General features: G+C 48.4%; 1 protein-coding gene across 6 annotated transcripts in view; it reads left to right on the top strand.

Annotated features, from left to right (window-relative positions):
- Positions 1–8: 8 nt before the first annotated feature.
- The window catches only part of SNORC (secondary ossification center associated regulator of chondrocyte maturation), a 37,035-nt gene continuing 17,701 nt past the window's right edge, over positions 9–19,342 (top strand). For 5 of the 6 annotated variants that reach the window (XR_003548349.1, XR_003548350.1, XR_337737.3 and 2 more), the window contains exons 1-3: positions 9–50; positions 3,215–3,362; positions 9,782–12,116. The gene's annotated coding sequence lies outside the window, so the exon portion shown is untranslated. Of the gene's footprint in view, positions 51–3,214; positions 3,363–9,781; positions 12,117–15,311; positions 15,374–19,342 lie in introns of all 6 variants that reach the window. The other variant, XR_337738.3, reaches the window with a different exon arrangement.

Consider the following 19,342-nt stretch of genomic DNA (forward strand, 5'->3'; position numbering starts at 1 on the left):
CCCGCCACCACCAGAACCAGCAGCAGCAGCAACAGCAGCAGCAGCAGCAGGTATGATGTAGCCCGGTGTACACAGTACCTCTGTGAGCATCGGCACCTTTAGATGTTGAGTGACCAGAGAAATAGACATGAAAACAAAGATGCCATTTTTGTATATCCGATAAAGTGTGTAGACTTTGTATTTTCACATTACACGGGCAGAGACCTTTGTGAATTTCTCGAGTAGCAGACACTAGCGTCCGTTCTCTACTAAGTGTGCTAGTCTGGTCTCTCTCGATGCATACGTATGTCTCAGTCGGTTACAGAGTCCAGCTTGCCCCAGCCTTGGTTTTGAAAATGAACGTTCCTCCTCCATTGCTCAGCTCAGGCTCCACTGTACCCAGGCCCGACAGCACTGCAGCTGGCAGACATTTCATATATTGTTTATGGTGTGCAAAAGAAAGTGGCTTCTTGGGGCCAGCACATGGCACAGTGGTTAAGGTGCTGGACATTCCCACATGGCTGGCCGTGGTTCGAGTCCCGGACCTGGTGGTTTGCTTTCTCAGTTTCCTTCTCTCTGCATGTCTATCTTTCTCTGGTCAAATTAAAATAAATGAATGAATAAATAAAATTAAATAAATCTTTTTTTTTAATAAAATGAAAAGAAAGGGGCCACTGGGTTGGCAGTGCTGAACCCTGGGGGTGTACAGGATCAGGCTCCTTGAGCCTCTGGACACAACAGTGGTGTCGGCTGAACAAGACATAATCCTGTTTCATACGTGATTTGTTTAAAGAACCTAACTTATGTGGCTCAGTCGCATTGAACACATGGCCGACGGCACTGTGACACACGCCAGCACAGGGCTGCTCCCTAAGGCGCACGACGGCCTTCTTGCACTAGGAACACTAGCTGGCACTTCAGCACTGCTCCTGGCCATTCGAAGCAGTGAGGTCACCAACCAAGAGGGCAAACGCGAAAGCCGTGGCACTGGTGCCTGTTTATGTGTTAGGGCTGAACAAGAAAGCACTGTTTTCTGTTCTGCCTCAGCTGGGAAGATGTGCCTGGAACATGGCTCGTTTCCCACCACTCTGTGTGTCGCGTGCATAATGACTATGAAACACTGGGCTGGACTGGAGGTTTCAGGTACATTTTAGTAAGTGAGTACACAAACACGGACTCTGAGGATTGATTGTACAAGTTTTCTGTTTTGTTTTTTCTTTTTTTGCAGAAGTTTTTGCTATAGGGCACGTGCACTCGCCAGACAGACAGAGAGAGACAGAGAGATAGAAAGCGAGAAATCACCCCCCAGGGGGGATGGCCACACCACAATCCCTTCTCCTCCATTCTCCTCTCGGGATCTTGGGCACACACGCACACGCGCCCGGCCTGAGTTTAAGTCATCGGGTCCGGGACTCGAGCCACGGTCAACTACGTGGGAGTCCAGCGACATAGCCATTACGGTAACTGCCGGTTCCAATTGTACAAGTTTTCTGAAAGATATGTTGACAAGGCTGATGGAGAGGCTTAAATATGCATCATTTAAGTTCTTATTTCTTATACTAGAGATCATGAGGATTTGTTATAGGTTATTTTTGGAGATGTAGAAGATTCCATGAACTGTAAAAAATTTTAAACCCAGTTAGTGGGCCAGCAGGTGATGTGCTGGTTAAGATGCAGGACTCTCACATGGCCAACCATGGTTTGAGTCTTAGGCTGGTAGCTTGATAATCATGCCAGGTGCCTGTGCATGCATGCCCAAAATCCCGAGAGAGTGGAGGAGAAGGGGTTGTGGTATGGCCATCCTCCCAGGGGTGATTTTTCACTTTCCTCCTCACCATCTGTCTCAGCGCATGTAGCCTATGGCAAAAATCTTCTTTTTTTTTTTTTTTTTTTTTTTGAGAGGTTTTTCACTATAGGGCGCGTGCGCTCGCCAGACAGACAGAGAGAGACAGAAAGCGAGAAATCACCCCCCAGAGGGGATGGCCACGCCGCAATCCCTTCTCCTCCATTCTCCTCTTGGGATCTTGGGCACACACGCACATGCGCCCGGCGTGGGTTTTAAGCCACCGGGTCCGGGACGCAAACCGCGGTCGACTACGTGGGAGTCCAGCGACATAGCCATTACGCTAACTGCTGGTTCCCAAAAATCTTTTTTTTTCTTAAGAGGTTTTTGCCATTGGGCACAGAGACAGAGACAATCCCTTCTCCATTCTCCTCCTAGGATCTTGGGCATGCACACACACGCACCTAGCATGAGTTTCAAGCTACTGGGTCTGAAACTTGAACTGCAGTCAGCCACCTTGGAGTACAGTAATGTAACCACTATGCCATCTGCTGGCCCTGGCAAAAATCTTTAAAAAATAAATCCAACGAGATAAATGGGCCAATGGATAAGTTAAAAGAAAGTAACAGATGCAAACACCAGGAAGAAAAATACTGTCAGGAGTCAAAGGAGAAGGCACTGTGTAGCAATATAGAAGGTTCTTTGTGCCCGTGAAACTGCCTCTTCTGTGGACTCAAACAGGAAGGTAGAAGCCCTGGAAAATGCATGACCATGTGTGTGCACACATGCCTGCATGTACACACACACACCGGGCTCATTCTTCTGCAGTGTTTTCTGCATTCCTCTCCTAGCACCGCCACCCATGTCTTCAGCTGGCTCATTGAAGCGGGTCCCAGTTTAAAATGAATTGCTCTAATGAGAGCAAGTAAGTGTGGAGGTCCGGTAGGGTATTGTGTAGATAACCAGTTGACACCAACTGTGTGGATGGTATATGGGGGCCAGATGCTTTCTGGAATTGAGGAATAATGCAATTGGCTATTAACGCTTGCTGCCAGCTGGTCTGCAGCCTGTGTTTTCTGTCCTGGGGCCCAGACAGCAAAGAGAAATTCTTCTGTGGTAGGTGAGGGGTGTACATTGCCAGAGTGCAGAGGGCTCTGTGGTTAGTCGCTGCACATTTCATTCCCTAGTGACTGCTGTAGATGCCGTACACGCAGAGAAGTCCTCGCAGCTGTGCCGCACGTCAGCATAGAAACCTGGACGAGCTCGGTAGGGGCCTCGGGCCCAAGTGGGACACCTGAATCGAAATGGAGGAAAATGGAGCCTAGTGGTCTGCTCTTGGTGTCATTATCACAGGAACCTGTGATTAGGCTTTTTGTTTTTAAACCTGTCCTTGATAAGTGAGAGCCAAGTCTGCATCCACTGTGTAACCTGTTATGCTGTCTTGTTTCACAGGACTCGGTGTGGGGAATGAATCACAGTACACTCCATTCAGTATTTCAGACCAATCAGAGCAACAACCAACAATCCAATTTTGAGGCCGTGCAAAGTGGCAAGAAGAAGAAAAAGCAGAAGATGGTCCGAGCAGATCCTAGTTTACTAGGTGAGCAGAGGCCCTGGGCTCAGCCAGCGTTGGGGAGCGGGTGACAGTGTGGATCACCTGTGAGCCTCCACGGTGCAGGGCTTTCAGGAGGGACAGTGTTTCTTACACTCAAGTAATTTCTCTAGCCGCTTCAAGTCAGAGCCAGTGTTTACTGGTCGTCTCTGAGAGTTGAGGGGCTGCACCTGTGTGCCAGAACGGCTAAGAAAAGGACTAACTTGGACACGTAAAAATGTTCTGTATTTAAGATTTTAATGAAAGGTCTGGAGGGCCTTCCAATTTAGTTGGAAAATAATGCTAATGGAGAACAGGAAACGTCGTTTCAGGACTTACTGCTGGTCTGTGCTGGAAGCAGATCGTCCAGGAGAGAGCCACGTCTGTAGCAGTCCTCTTGGTGTATCGTGTGCACACAGATCTCAGAGCTGCTGCATGTGAGGTGTGCCCAGCTCATCGCTGAGTAGGCCAAGGTCCAGGGCATTGAGAACATTCCTTTTGCCTTAGGCTTTCGGCAGCGGAGCTAGGGCTTCAGAGCAGGCTTATTTTCTTCTTTCCACTCGTGTATTAACCACGGCTGGTCTTGTCTAGCATTTAGGACCCATGTCTTCATCCCAGACACCTTCCTGGAAAAGGTGTGACATCTGAAGTAGGGTATGAAGCATGGGGGATGGGTTGCAGGAACAACAAGCAGGTCCAAAAGCCTCGTGGACAAAGATAAATTATTTTCTATTTGTGAATGTAAACTGGGCTGGTTTCTTTTCCTTTTCTTTTCTTTTGTTTTCTTTTCTTTTCTTTTCTTTTCTTTTCTTTCTTTCTTTCTTTCTTTTTTTTTTTAACTTTAATCTACATTTATTTTATGCTGACTTTACTTCCATGCCATAAGTTTTTGTTTCTTCAGTTTCTTCTGAGATATCTTTTTTTTCTATGCAACTTCCCCTTCTGGTTTACGAACAGTTTGCTCCTTTTCAGTGAGGATCATTTTGTTGTGGTGTGACAGGGGGAGCTCATGTGTGGGTTAATCTGCCCAGGAACTCTGTGTGCATGACACCTTCTCTTGGGTGCCTTGTTCACCTGAATATGCTCAATGACCAGAGAGTCTACATCCAACCCCTTACGTTCAGCATCATTCTCTGCATTTTTAAGTAAGTGCAGCAAAAATTCAGCACTCTTTCTGGTTCACCGACTTTATGTCTAGCCTCACTGTGCGGCCTGGGCACATCTCCCAGCTCCTCCATTGTAACAACGGAATGGCACACACTGCTTCTGTAAAGTGACATCCTTCAGATACTTGGCGGCTCTTTGGATATGCACCCTTGGTGGCCTGGGCAGTTGCATGAGTGTTCCTAAAATTTAAGAACACGAAGATTTGACCCTCTTGATTTGCATGACTTTGTGGGGCTCTCTAGGTTGAGTGTGTAGTGAACCATTTTCAAAGATCACCTCAGGTTGCTTATAAGAAGAGGAAGAGAAAACGAGCTGTTTTAAACCGTGCAGACGGCATAATGGTTACGTTGCTGGACTCCCATATAGTCGACTGTGGTTTGAGTCCCAGACCCAGTGACTTAAAATTCATGCTGGGCACGTGCATGCATGCCCAAAATCCCAAGAGTAGGGATTGTGGCATGGCCATCCTCTCTGGGGGGTGTGATTTCTTTCTTTCTGTCTCTCTGTCTCTCCAGTGAACACACACACCCGATAGCAAAAATCTTTCTAATAAATAAAACTGTGCTGTCTATGATAGATGAGTTTATTGGCCAAGACACAGTCTGGGGTGGTGGCGCAGTCAGGAGGCTTCAGTGTACTAGGTGAGAAGTACTGGTAGGCTGGGGCAGGGCTTTGGCCTTGGGGATGGAGAGGAGCCCGATGAATTTTGGAAACTGAGAGTGCAGGATCAGCTGAACACGAAGAGTGGAATGGGCTCTGGCTTGGATGGCAGGGTGAGCGGTGGTGCCTTTGCAGAAGTGATGTGTGCTGGCCCAGAGTAGACTGGGGCGCTGAGATGGTGTGTAGTGGGCTGGATTCCCAGTGCCCTTCTGGAATTCTCACTTTCCGTCAGAGGTTTCTTGCCCCAGGGAAAACAGCATGGTAGTAACAAAAACCTAATATTCAGGGTTACCCTCCGGGATCAGTGCCCAAAAACTGGGCTTGGGAACATAGAGCTCTGTTGAAATTCTGGTTTCTTCTGCTTGTCCTAAAAGTTAATTTAAGAATTGGTGGAACAGCCCAACACTGTCTAATTTTGACAGACAGACGAGTAGATTTAAAAGCATTTCTTACATTCTGCGGTCTCTGGTTCTGAAGCCCTTGGTATTTTGCTTTGGGTCTTGGGGTAGGCTGTCAGAGAAAGAAAGGTCCTTCTGAAAAGCAGGTCAGACCGTTTTGAGTCCTTTGTATCTGTCTTCTAAGATCTAAGAAAGGAAGGGACATTCAAAATAAATTGTCTACAGGGAGTTGAGGGTAGGAGTCGTCCTAGGAATAGAGTTTAAGGATATAGCCACATACTCTGCACAGAAAGGGAAAAACCAGATAAATGCCAGCAAGTAGAACTTCAACTCACTTGAGAGGACTTTCACACGGACCAGTCTTTGAGAAATTACCACTCACCTAAACCTTCCTCTGGAAATTTCCCTAATTGCTCCTTCTGTCCCATACTGAGGAGGGAGTGCTAGGCTATGAGACCCAAAAACATATCAGTTCTTATCCTGCACTCATGGAGAATTAGAGACGGGGACATAGAAGAGGAAAGGGGAATTTATTAGGGAAGGAGGAAGCTTCCAGTGTGGTGGGAGGGGCCCGAATGGGTTCGCTACAGAGGAGCTGGAGGCCAGGGGTTTTTAATCCAGCTGTCTGAACTAGGGGCCTGCCTTCTGGTAAGGAAGTGGGCTTTAGGAGATGGTTCCACGGTAGTCAGTGATTTACTACCCCAGTCAGCCTTTCCTTTTTTTTTTCTTTTTTTTTTTTTTTTTGGAGAGGTTTTTGCTATAGGGCGCGTGCGCTCGCCAGACAGACAAACAGAGACAGAGAGACAGAAAGCGAGAAATCACCCCCCAGGGGGGATGGCCATGCCGCAATCCCTGTCCCCCATTCCCCTCTCAGGATCTTGAGCATGCACACACACACGCCCAGCGTGAGTTTTAAGCCACTAGGTCCGGGACACAAACCACGGTCAACTACATGGGTGTCCAGCGACATAGCCATTACGCTAACAGCTGGTCCCAGGAGTCATGAGTTCTTTAGAGACATGCAGAAGGGGTGTATATTTACATTAATCAGACCATAGAGGAAAACACAGAGACTTCCTTTCGGGGCCCTTACCCTATCTACCTGTAAGTGAGGTCTAAGGCCTATCTCAGTACCTACTATTTCCATTTATTCTTTTTCTTTTTTAAATTGCCAGAGAGCACCTTTGTTTGCTAGAGAGAAAATATCCCCAGTGGGACATGATTATGCCACAGTTCTTTTTCCATTTTTCCATCTTGTCAAGATTATGGGCATAGATAAAATATTCTTGGAGTGTTTTTCCAGCCACTGGGCAAGGATTCAAAACTCTGTCCACCACCTGGAATCCAGCTACCTTAACCACTGTACTACAGAGCTAGCCCATATTGTTGTTATTATCATTATTATTTTAATTTGCTACAGGCCACGTGTGCTTCTGGGTTGGGGGAGAGAAAGAGAAAGACAGACAATATCTCCGAGGGGGATGGCCATGCCGCAATCCCTTCTCAACTTTTAGGATTTTGTGCACACATGCACACGTGCCTGGTTTGTCCATATTATTTTTTAATTTGTGTATTCCTTACAGATTTACATATTAAGAAAAAGTATTAAATATCCATCAGTCACCAGCCCCCCATAAACAAAATGGGAATCCAGGTTCTAATTTGATCTAATAGTATCCAGTGAAAAAGTCACTAATTGAAAATAAAACAGCTTTTTTTTTTTCCCCTTCCCTAGAGGATGCATGTGTTTACTGGAGGGAGACAGAGAGAGTGAAAGTGAGAAAGCACCTCCTATAGGAGATGGGCATGCTGTGATCCCTTCTCCACTTGTTCCTTGGTTCAGAATTTTGGGCATGCCTACTCACATACCTGTCCTGTCTCTCAAGCTGCTGGATCTGGGACTTGAACCATGTAGTCAGGCCATGCAGGATCCAGCTGCCTTAACTATCACATCATCTGCTAGCTTAAGAAACCATAGCTTCTCAAATCAACCAGCAGAGGGAGTCCCAGCCTCGTTTTAATGACCACTGCTCTCCATCGTACTCTAGTCCTCTAGTTTTTCAGCATCTCGATGGCTATTGTGAACCAGCAGCTTGTGTCTGTGCTAAGTACATGCACAGTGTGATGTGTCCCCAGTCAGCCTTTCCTTCTAAGAACAATCACAGACCTTGAAGAAACCGGGTGAATGACAGTCTGTCTTATGACAGCTGAGTGAGACCACGTCTTCTAAAAGCCTGCCTAGCCCAGCCACAACACAGATGGATGAACACTGCTAAGCAGCAGGCTGGGCCACAGGGAGGCCTGGCTTTGATTCCTGGACCGCTCTAAAAGTCCGGTGCACACCTGTAATCCTGGCTATTTGGAAGGCAGGAAAATCGGAACAATAGTGAGACCCTATCTAAAATAAATTAAATGTGCGAATAAGTAAATAAATAGAAGCCTAGCCTAATAACACTGAATAATCAACTCTGCTGTCCAGAAGAGGAACCACAGACTTTTTCCTTCCTGTCTTTGCTTGATTAGAATTAGTTTAGTTGGATTTTTAAATTACATTTCCACTTCCGTTGCATATAGCTCATTATTATTTTCAAATCACATTTTACCTGTTCTTGAGATATATGTGAAGTCCAACAAAAACCTGCCCCAGAATAGAGTAATAGTCTGCTTCATAGACCACTTGGTCTTCAGATTCTTGTACTTATCGCATTAAACCATTATTTTAAAAATAAGAACACTAAACTTTTCAGTATTTTCCAAGGGAAAAAAGTCTTGCAGGTTATGGTAGCACAGTTGATGGAGCAGAACTCAGCCTAGCACCTGGCAACCTAGTCATTCCCTGTGTTGGACCTGTGAGCAGCCCGTGCCCACAACTTCCTTGGTTAATAAATAGGCATGTTTATTTTCCCAAATCATGTTTTTGAGTCAGTTAATTAAGCGTATTTATTATGTAAGGCATTTCTGTTTATTATTGGCACATTTCAAATGCGTATTTATTTGGAAACCTGAACATTAAAGAACAAAAAGTGCAGAAACCCAGGTAATGTTAGCAGAACTGGGAGCCGTCTCCTGTTTACTTTTTTGTTATTCAAATAGCAGAAACAGTTTGGGGTTTCATTTCGGAGACGTGAACTGGAGAGCCTTATGGAGCCGCTCACTCGGAAGGAGCCTCAGTGTCATAGTTTTCGTCAACCTCTGATAATGGAGTTTACGGGGAAATCGCGTACTGTGTCTCGCCCTCGGTGGGTGTGTGAGCACTGCTTTTTCTAAACTAGTTTGCTTTTGTTCAGTCAGCTCTTGCCAAGTGAAATTCCTTCCTTTGCAGATGCCCGTACAGTAGATGGAGTTGAGTAGAGTACTTTAATCTTTTCGTTCTGTCTACTAGGAGATAGAAAGAACCTGGGAGGGCTTGAGGGCTCTGAGGACCTCATGGTGGGTCTTCAAGGGAGACCTCCTACTTCTGAATAGCAAGAGCCACTGGCCAGAACCTTCACAAAGATTTTGACCAGTGGGCAGAAGTATTCCCATTAAAGTGAGTCTGGTGCTGAAAAAGGATTAATTATGCTCAGTTCTCAAAGTCTTGTGGTCAGGTAGTACTTAGTAGTGTGTGTTTGTTTCCGCTACACTCACTTCTTGTGAGATACGGGACCTGAATGAACTGTCTCCCAGGGCAGCCTGCTCTGTCCTTAACACACACTCACAGGCAGGCTCGCCTCAGAGCCTCTAAAGCAGTAGTTGGCAACTCTTTTTTAATGGTGATGCTATTTTGTTTTGTTTTCTTCCCCAATTAATTATCCCAGTACCCTAGAAAATAAAGCAAACAACAATGTCTCGTAGGAGAGCAGAAAGCCATTGTTCTGATCTTCCTTGATCTGTCTTCTCTTGGTCCGCTGTGGTATGCTCAAAACGAGATTTAGGAGAGCCAGCAGGTGGCTGACTGGTTAAGGCTCTGGATTCCCACATGGTGGACAGTGGGTCAAGTCCCAGACCTGGCAGCTTGAAAATCACAACAGGTGATAGATGGATGATTAATAGCTAGCTAGCTATGGAGGGAGGGAGGGAGGGAGGGAGGAAGGAAGGAAGGGAGGAAGGAAGGTGGTAGGTTGGTTAAGGGGAACAAATGAAATGTGGGGTCCCATCCCCTGCCTAGAAGCCAACCCACTTGGTTGTCTGGGCTGTTTACTCATGCCAGTTGTTTTCCTGCAGGCTTTTCAGTCAACGCGTCATCGGAGCGACTCAACATGGGCGAAATCGAGACTGTGGATGACTACTGAGTACCTGCCAGGGCCTGGCTCCCCTCTCCTACCTGCCGACCGTGGACCCTCCGCTCTTGGACGCGACACCCACACCGTTTACTCCTCCTCACTCTGCAGCGAGCCTCAGAGCCCGTCATCTCAGGCTTTCCCTTCTAGCCCTTTGTGTCCAGGACTCTCTAAACTGGTTTTGTTGGTGAGCATCTCAGACTGTAGACGAGGGACGGACCTGTATCTCGGGGTGGCAGTTGGGATCGCTCCCCAACAAGGCTGATGTCCGGCAGCACGCGTGCCCTGTCCGTGATTTCATCTGCTGTCCCCCAGAGACGGTGTCGGGTCTGCCAAGAGCAGCTTTCTCCTGTCGCTTTTCCCTTCTGTTTCGTTTGTCCTTTCCCCCACGCCCCGCCCCCCCCTAGGCAAGAGGTCTGCCTGGTGCAATCATGACGAGAGCTGTAGTTCCCAGGGGCGGCAGCACCTCGCCCGGGCTGTGACTGCGTTCCAAAGTCACCCACTGCCGACCTTGGGAGCGGGTCGGAGGCCCGGGCTGGGGTTAGATCCAGCGGTTTGACTGTGCACACCCCTTGCCTGTTCCTCCTGAGCATCCTTTCAGAGAAAGGATCCCGTTTGTCTTCATTAGATAGTGACTTCCGAGCAAGCTGACTTCTCCCCGATGTACTCCTACCTGATTGGACAGAGGAAACCCTATGGCCTGGGAGAGGGACTTATCATTTTTCTTTCTTATAAAAACTGATTTTTCCCATAAATATTTTTACTTCAGAGGACTAGGACCAGTTTGTTTCAGGCCCTTCTGCTTAAAATTTGTCTCGTTTAAGAGGCAACTAGGATCTTTACCATGTATGAATTTGTATAATTTCATTTTGGATAGGGATAAACTTTTGCTTCCGATAAAAGCCTGGAATTTCATCTGGTTCCTCAGAGCATTGCGTGTGTGTCTTGCTGTGGCCCTGAAAAGGTTTTGTTAAAAGATTCTGGATTGGCCTTTTCCGAAGAGAACATAACCCAACCATCTTTAAGACCTGCCTCCGTGGAGACCACTATACAGGAGGCGGCAGGGGATGGGAGGGGATGGGCAGGGTTGGAGCGAGCTGCCTGGCTCCTCCTGTCCTGGCTGTGGCCTCCTAGCGCCCTCCACTTCAAGTAGAAATGTCCTCGAGCCCTATCTATACACAGACACTCTGCCTGCCTCACCAGAGCCCACAGAGCAGCGCCCCGAACTGCCAGTCACGCTGGTCAGAGCCGGTGGGCCCTGTGCCTGCCCGAGAGGTGCCGTGGTCTGGGGGCTCCTGGGGAAGCTCCTTTTCTGTCGTTGCCTGGAGAGGGCTGGAGTTGCTCTGAGAGCAGTTCGGTTTTGGAGGGTTATGTTTGGTTTTTATTCTGATTATTTTGGATCACTATTCTCCCTATTCCTTCTTACCTCCCTCCCTCCTAAATGTGTACAATAATATACAGAGACTGCTACATACTTGTACATAGTTTTTGGATCAAATAGCATGAGGAGATGGGGAACCATTAAAAATTGGGGCTCCTACTCTTCTTTGCTTTGTAAATTCAAAAGTGGGGGGTGGGGAAGAGGGATAGTTAAAATGTTTACAAAACTTTAAGCTCCCTCGGAACTTTTGCCAGTGTGGAGGAAAATAAAAAAGAACTTAAATAAAATCTGGTTGTATTCTGTCAGAACACACCTCTTGTCGAGGCTGGGTTTTGCACTGTGCTGTTCTTGTCACCATGGACAAGCCCCAGGCCCCTGAGCACCCAAGACGTGCTGCAGCCGTGGGGTCAGCTGTGGCCTTCTCCGCCCGGCTGTGAACACTAGTTGGTTCTGTGTGTGGGTGTAGAGGTCGGGGTAAACATTGGTGAGTCTGACCACGTGTCTTTCCGCTTTGACTGTCCCTCTGCTGACGTGGGGTCGGCTCCTAGCCTCACACCACAGATGGGCCCCTCCGAGTGCCTCTCCAGAACCTCTCCACCCACATCTACACTGGGCTCCACTGTGCGCTGGAACATAAAAATAAGTTTAAAGAAATTGGAAGGGGAGGGGAGTGGGCAGATGAGTGGGAACAAAGTCCTTGCAGTCATGGGACAGCCCAGTTGCTTAACCAGGAGCCTTGCTTCTGTGTGAGGAATTTCCCACTCGGTAGAGAGGATCACTCTGGCCTGGCAATGCTTGTTTCTCTCCTCTGTCCTGGCTCTTCCACTTAGAGCTGTGGGTTTCTTACCTCCTTCCAGAAGCTTTCTTCCATGTTCCCTAACCCTTCCTGGATTTTCAGGTACTTTTTGTGTACTGTTCACGTCCAGGTTTTTAAATTCAGAGACTCAAGAACCATCCCCCAGCTGGAGACTTGCCCCGAGCAGCTGGTGTTCTGGTTACTGTCGCTGCCTTTAGTCGGCTTAGAGCAGCCATTTCAGGGTTGTGATGATTTTGTGGGTCAGGAATTAGAGAAGGGAGGTTCTTCCCATGGTTGTGGTCAGAATGTCAGTTGGGGCCATGTTCTTACGGCTTCGTTGATTTGGCGGACTGTCCAAGGTGGCAGTTGAGGGTGGCCAGCAACTGACCGGGACCTCAGCCTGCTGATGGCTAGGGGAGCGATGTGCATCCTGTGGCCACGGCAGCTTTCAGAGCGGGTGGGCTTTCCATGCAGTGGTCAGCTTCTCCCGGGAGCCGGGGGACCACAGGTGGCCTTCCCCGACCTAAGCTCAGGAGTCACTTAGGGCCACTGCTGTGTGTCGTCAGTGGTCACAGCCTACTCAGATTCAGGCCGAGGGAGCATGGGCCTGTTCCCCACCACCCTTGGGGGAGGAAGTGGCCAGGCCCTGCTATAGAAGAGCATGTGGGGTGAGAGACGCTGTAGCCCTTGGACATACCTGCAGCAGCGAGTTCGTGCGTGTCTGTGAAGGACTTTATTCTCATCGGCTCTGCGTTCAGCATAGATGACGCATCTGGCTCTATTAAAATCATTATTTTTAAGGAACACTATTTGTACTTACCTATATATATGTACGTATATGAGGGGACTTCAAAAAACTCATTGAAAATGGAACTAAAACACAATTCTGTTACGTTTGGCAAAGTATTTTGGCAATCCATGCATTTTCTGCGAGCTTTCTGAAGGGCCTCACATCGCATATGTAAGTACTACACCCTATTTTGAAATTGATCTGGTGGTGATGTTGGTGCTTTTATCCAAGATGTCCCTCTCCATTGTTAACAAAAATAAGACGTCCGTGTGCCACTAACAACACAGAAGCAGCCCCCGGATGTGCGTTTGCTCCCGTGCTCCCACGTGCACAGAGCTGTGGCAGGAGGGCTCAATAGGGCCCGTGCCTCCTGAACATGCACTCCCTGGGCGCCGGGCTGAACAGTGCGTGGGTTTCCCAGGCAAAAACCCCAGTCTGGAGGATGCCTTTGGTTCTGCATGAAGCGAGGAAAGCGTAGTGCTTGTTGGGACCCTGGGGCGTCGGGAGCTTGGAGCAGCCAGATGCGGAGTTCTCATCCCAGAGGTGGTTAGGTCCTTGGGAGTGGCACCCTGTGCAGGCGTGGTAGTGCTGGCCCTAGGCTGGGAGCCTGAAGCTAGTCAGAACCGCCGTAGCTCAGGGTCACTGTATAAGACAGCACAGAGACATAGGGAGCAGGACAAGTGGGTTCTTCCAGGACTCGGAGCTGCTCCGCCACCTGACAGCTGTCGTTGCCTTGACACTCGGTCATGCGGCCGATGCTAAGGAGACATCACTTCCTGAGGGTTGTTTCCTCCCCCAGAGGTAGGCCTGGTGGCTTAGGTTCCCCTGGCAGCAAGTTCTTTTCCTTTGCATTTCTTCCGTTAGCCTGAAGAGGGTTAGTGTGGGCCCTGTTCGGTTCGGCTGTGTGTGACAGAAGACTCAGGGTAATAATGACTTAGCAGCACGAAGTCAGAGGCCATCAGTCCAGGCTCCTGTGGAGGTTCAGGGGCCTGGGTGTTTTCTGTCCGACCATATTCATTGTTTCTCCTGCCCTCAGGGTCATGCGTGGTCCGAGGTGACTGCCCGCGCGTGTCAGCACCTTGCCTACTCCAGGCAGGGAGGAGGAGTGGAGAGGCAGAGGCACCTCCCCGCCTGGCTTGCTTCTAGGAGCTGTTCGGAAATGCTTCCCAGCATCTTACTGGTCAGAATGTTAATATGTCACTGCAGTTAGTTACAAAACAGGGGACACTGTGGAATTTCAGCTTAGTGCCTTACTACCCCAGATGCCACGGGGGAAGACTTAGAAGTGGGGAGGATGGGTGTTGCATTGGCAGCCTCAGGCACTGCCACCGTCATCCTCCCCAGCGGCCTCTTTTGAAACAAGAAACAGCTGAGGTCGTTAAGTTTGTATGCTCTGCCTTTGGGGTAAGAATCCCAGGGGCTACCCCAGTTGGCCCATGGACTGAGGATTTCTCTTTCCCAGTGACGGGACTCACAGTAGGGCCTGGGTTTTGTTCTTGTGCAGAGCCAGGGACCTAGAGCAGCTGACAGTGGCCCGACCTTGCTGTGTGTGGTACTTTCCAATCATATGTAGATTTTTTATATTTTTGCCTTTTTACATTTTCACCATTCATAGAGTGTGTGCACTTTCCAGAGAGGGGGAAATTCTCCAGGGGACTGCCACGCTGCAGTCCCTTCGCCATTCTCTTCCTGGCATTTTGGGAATGTAAGCACACGGCATGTTTTTTAAGCCACCAGGTCTGGGACTCAAACCGTGCAGCCAGCCATGTGGGTTCCAGTGCCTTAACCACCATGCCACCTGCTGGCTCTACATAGAATTCTTAAGTATCCTGTGAATTGAACCTGGGAAGTGGTTTTGTGACTGGGGCCCTGGAGTCAAGCTGTCAGATTTTTTTTTTTTTTTTTTTGGAGAGGTTTTTGCTATAGGGCGCATGCCAGACAGACAGAGAGACAGAAAGCGAGAAATCCCCCCGGAGATGGCCATCCCCCCGGGGATGGCCAAGCCGCAATCCCTTCTCCTCTGTTCTCCTCTTGGGATCTTGGGCACGCACGCACGCACACACACGCGCCCGGCATGAGTTTTAAGCCACTGGGTCCGGGACGCGAACCGCGGTCGACTATGTGGGAGTCCAGCGACATAGCCATTATGCTAACTGCTGGTCCCAAGCTGTCAGATTTGAATGTTGGCCTCATCACTTGCTGGGGTCAGTTTCTGTTTGTGTCGGCATCTGAGTACTATCAGGGAGCCATACCTGCAGCAGAGCCCTGGCCTCAGCATGTCAGTGCTCTTCTAGGCCACTTTGCAAGTGGGGGAGACATTCGTGACATCTGTAGGTGAAGTAGCGCGTTAGGGGAAACCTGCGTAGACATCTTTAAATTGGTGCAAAGATGCGATGCAACCCTTGTGGAGACTGTGGCGTAGGCTCCAATAGGCCCGTGTTAGCACCAGCCTGACCTTGTTTTTGTTTTGTTTTGTTTTTTGTTTTTGTTTTTTGAATTTATCACAGGGTGATTGTACTCCCTGGAAAAAGATGAAGGGGGGAGGAAAAGTGAGAAAACACCTCCTGTGGTGAGTGGTCATGTCACAGTCCCTTCTCATCTCTCCCTCCTTTGGGTATTTTGGGCATGTATGCACATGGACCTGGTGTGTTTTTCAAGACACTGGGTCCAGGACTCAAACCATGCAGGCAGCCTTGCAGGATCCAGCTGCCTTAACCCCCAGGCCCCAGCTGGCCCCAGCCTCATTAACCATTCCTTCTGGTCTTGTGTCTAGGCCTCAGTGTCCATGCCTGTCAGGTGAGGGGGGTGGCCCAGATTATCTGAAGAATCTGAAAAACTCAAAACAAAAATCATTCCCTCAGCTCCGTATCCTGGAGTTTCTAACTGGGGTGGGACCCTACACTGGAAACTAGGTTCCCCAGGGACTTCTAAGTATACAGCCTGTGGGGAGACCCGTCAGGGAGGTTCTCCACTCGACCCAGGGTGTACGCCAGGGTCTGTGTCGCAGTCGCCTGCCGACACTCGGCTCCTCGACGAGGCGTGACCATGACCCCTTGCAGTATTCGCTAAAATGTAACCGCAGTGAGCTTCATGGAGGGCACAGTGCCACCTACTTGGATTTTTGGACTTTGGTAATGTGAAATGAAGCCTGAACAGATCCGAGGCCAGTCGTGAAACAAACCGCCCCAGATAAACAAAAGAACTGAAGGGAAAGCAAGACGGAAAAGAGCATCGGAAGGTTGGGAGCACAATGGAAGAGGGTGCAGTCATGACAGGACAGAACCTGTAGAAAGGCCATTAGCACCACCTGCCTGTCATCATGTCTCTTTCTAGATGACACTGACTTTCAGTGGTTTTATAACCTCACCTGGGTATCTGGCATCCTAAAGGTTCAAGTTTATGGGACCAGCAGGTGGCGTAGTGGTTATGCCGCTGGAATCCCAGATGGCTGACCACAGTTTGAAAAACCACACCAAGCCCCTGTACTTGTATGCCCGAAATTCCAGAAGGAGTATGGAGGAGAAGGGATTGTGTGAGGCCATTTCCCCTAGGGGGCAATTTCTTACTGTCTTTCTCTTTCTCTAGCAAGCCACATACCCAATGGTAAAAAACTTAAAAAACAAAAAACAAAACTAAAAAAATGGAATTACAAAGTATGTGTAAGAAGGGACAAAGTGTACAGAGCTGCTAAATACAGGCCTTGTTTCTGTAGCCAGCCATGAGGCTGTGGGTGACCTATGCTGAGCGTCTTTACCACCCCTTCCGAGTCGCAGCAGCCAGCCGCGAGCCCCTCAGGTGCCGGGGGCCCGGGCCCCTTGTCTCAAGCACTCTGGAGGTCATTGGGTGGCTTCCATTGTTACCAGCATTTTGCCTGTCTTAGTTGCCTGCTGTTTTTCCTTAGACTGTTTTAAAACAGATGGCAGATAACACGCCACTTGTAAGTGTGTTCATGTGTACGATAACTTAGAAGCGAACAACGCCTTTTCTGTCTCAGCGTATTAACAAGGATTCGGCTGCTCCCAGTCCATAGGTGATTTTCCTCAGGTCCTCAGAAGTGTCTTTTCACTAAGTTTGAATCAAAAGAGAAACAGCCATGCAGGGGCCAGCCTGTGGCATGGTGGTTAAGGTGCTTGGATCCCACATGGCTGGCTGCGTGGTTCAAGTTCCAGACACGGTGGTTTGAGAGAGATGCCTGGTTTGGGCCGAGAGCCGGGAGAAGGGATTGTGGTATGGTCATCCCTCCTAGGGGATGCTCTCTCACTTTCCCCCTCTGTCTCTCTTCAGAGAGCACACTCACTCTTTAGCAGAACTTAAAAGACCAAACAAAATGATATTACGTTTGGTTGATACGCTTTAAGTCTTTCTTTGTCTTAGTTCTTCCTCACAAGAAGTTGAAATCTGAGTCATTTATTCACAGAACGTCACCTATCCTGGACTCTGCGAGAGTGCCCTGACAGGGTCGTTCTTTGTCCCATATTTCTGTCAGTCAGTCCTCAGATCCAGAAGCTTGCTTCAGTTCAGGTTCTCCTGTCCTTCCCCCATAGGAATTATCTATCTACCTACCTATCTTTCTTTCTCTCTTTCTTTCTTTCTTTCTCTCTCTCTCTCTCTCCCTCCCTCCCTCCCTCCCTTCCTTCCTTCCTTCTTTCTTTCTGGAATGATTTTATTTAATTTTATTTATTATTATTACTTTTTAATTTAACCAGAAAGAGACAGGGAGGGGGCAAAATGAGAAAGCAAGCTGCCAGGTCTGGGATTCAAACTGTGATCAGCCATGTGGGAGTCCAGCACCTTAACCACCACGCCCCCTGCCAGCCCCCAGCTTCGCAGCAGTTTATCAGTGGTGAGCTGACCCTTCTGTTGAATGGCAGTCACACTGGCAGGCAGAGCTGCCTCATTGCCTTCTTTTTTTCCTTTTTTAATAGGTTTTTGCCATAGGGCACTTGTGCTTGCCAGAGACTAAGAGGAGGAAAGTGAGAAATCCCCCTCCACAGCGGATGGCCATGCCACAAGCCCTTCTCCTCCATTCTCCACTTGGGTTTTGGGCATGCATGCACACGCGCCCGGCATGATTACCAGGTCATGAGATCTAGAGCTCGAATTGCAGCCAGCCATGTGGGAGCCCAGTGTCTTAGCTATGCCACATGGTTGTCTTTTTTAAAAGAGATTTTTGCTGTAGTATGTGCGCTCAACGGAGAGACAAAGACAGAAAGCAAGAAGTCACCCTGGGGGGATGGCTGTGCCTTAATCCCCTCTTCTCCACTTCCCCTGGGGACTTGGGCGTGCGCACATGTACCTAGCCTGAGTTTCACGCCAGGTCCGGGACTCAAGACACGGTTGACTGCCTGGGAGCCCCGCACTAACCATTACGCCATGTGCTGGTCTCAGGGTTACTTGTTTTTGCTGTGTCGGCATTCACCCGTCAGCCCTGCTCAGCAGGCCGATTGAATGTTATCAAGATCCGATTGCTCTTTCTTTGTAGCACTTTTAGCATTCACTGATGATCATTGCCTGGAGCTGTTATTTAATCAGTTGTTTAAAAAAGTATGACTTACAGGCCAACAGGTGGCATGGTGATTAAGGCACTGGACTCCCAAATAGCGGATTGTGGTTCAAGTCCCAGACCAGGCAGCTTGAAAATCATGCCGGGTGTATATAATGTGAGCAAAATCCCAAGAGGAGAATGGACGAGAAGGGGTTGTGATGTGGCCATCCCTCTGAGCATTTCTCACGTTCCCTCTCTGGCAAGAGTACATGCCCAATGGCAGAAACCTAAAAAAAAAAAAAAAAAAAGAAAGAAAGACTTTAAACATTTTGAAATGATTTCAGATTTAAGTTACAAGAATAGTGGAAAGAGCTCCTCTGTGATTACCCAGACCCTCCCGTTAATGTTCTACTATCTGCTTTATCATTTTCTCTCAACTGTTTTAGGGTTTTGCCACAGGGTATGTGCACTTGCCAGAGAGAGATAGAGACAGAGAGAAGGAAAGAGAAATCACTCCCCAGGGAGGATCATCACGCCACAGTCCCTTCTCCATTCTCCTCTCGGCATGTTGGCGCACCTGCATGCGCCCAGTGTGGTTTTCAAGCCACCGGATCTAGGACTTGAACTGTCATCTGCCATGTGGGAGTCTAGTACCTTAGCCACCATGCCAACTGCTAGCCCTCACTAACTCATTTAATGAGCCATTCGAGAGTGAATTACATGGGAGAGGAGTCTTCAACAAGTTTACGGAAAGTGAGTATTGTGAAACTGTATGGATTTCAAAATTTTCTGCCAAAATAAACTTGGACTTTAATTCCATTTTCCCACAAACTTTTTAAAAATCCCCTTGTATAGTATGTCGGATCCGTAAGCAACTCAGGGTATTCTTGCTCAAAGCAGTAACATGTCTCTTATATAACCACAGGACTGTTGTCAAAATTAAGAAATTCATGGTCTAATACTGTTAATGTCCAGGCTTTGTTTATATTTTAACAGTTGTTGAACTTCTCTCCTTTTTTCTTTGAGAGACAGGGTCTCTCTGGGTTGCAGGTT

This window comes from Tupaia chinensis, unplaced genomic scaffold, assembly GCF_000334495.1.
Source record: "Tupaia chinensis unplaced genomic scaffold, TupChi_1.0 Scaffold149383_1, whole genome shotgun sequence".
NCBI classification, from domain to species: Eukaryota; Metazoa; Chordata; class Mammalia; order Scandentia; family Tupaiidae; genus Tupaia; species Tupaia belangeri.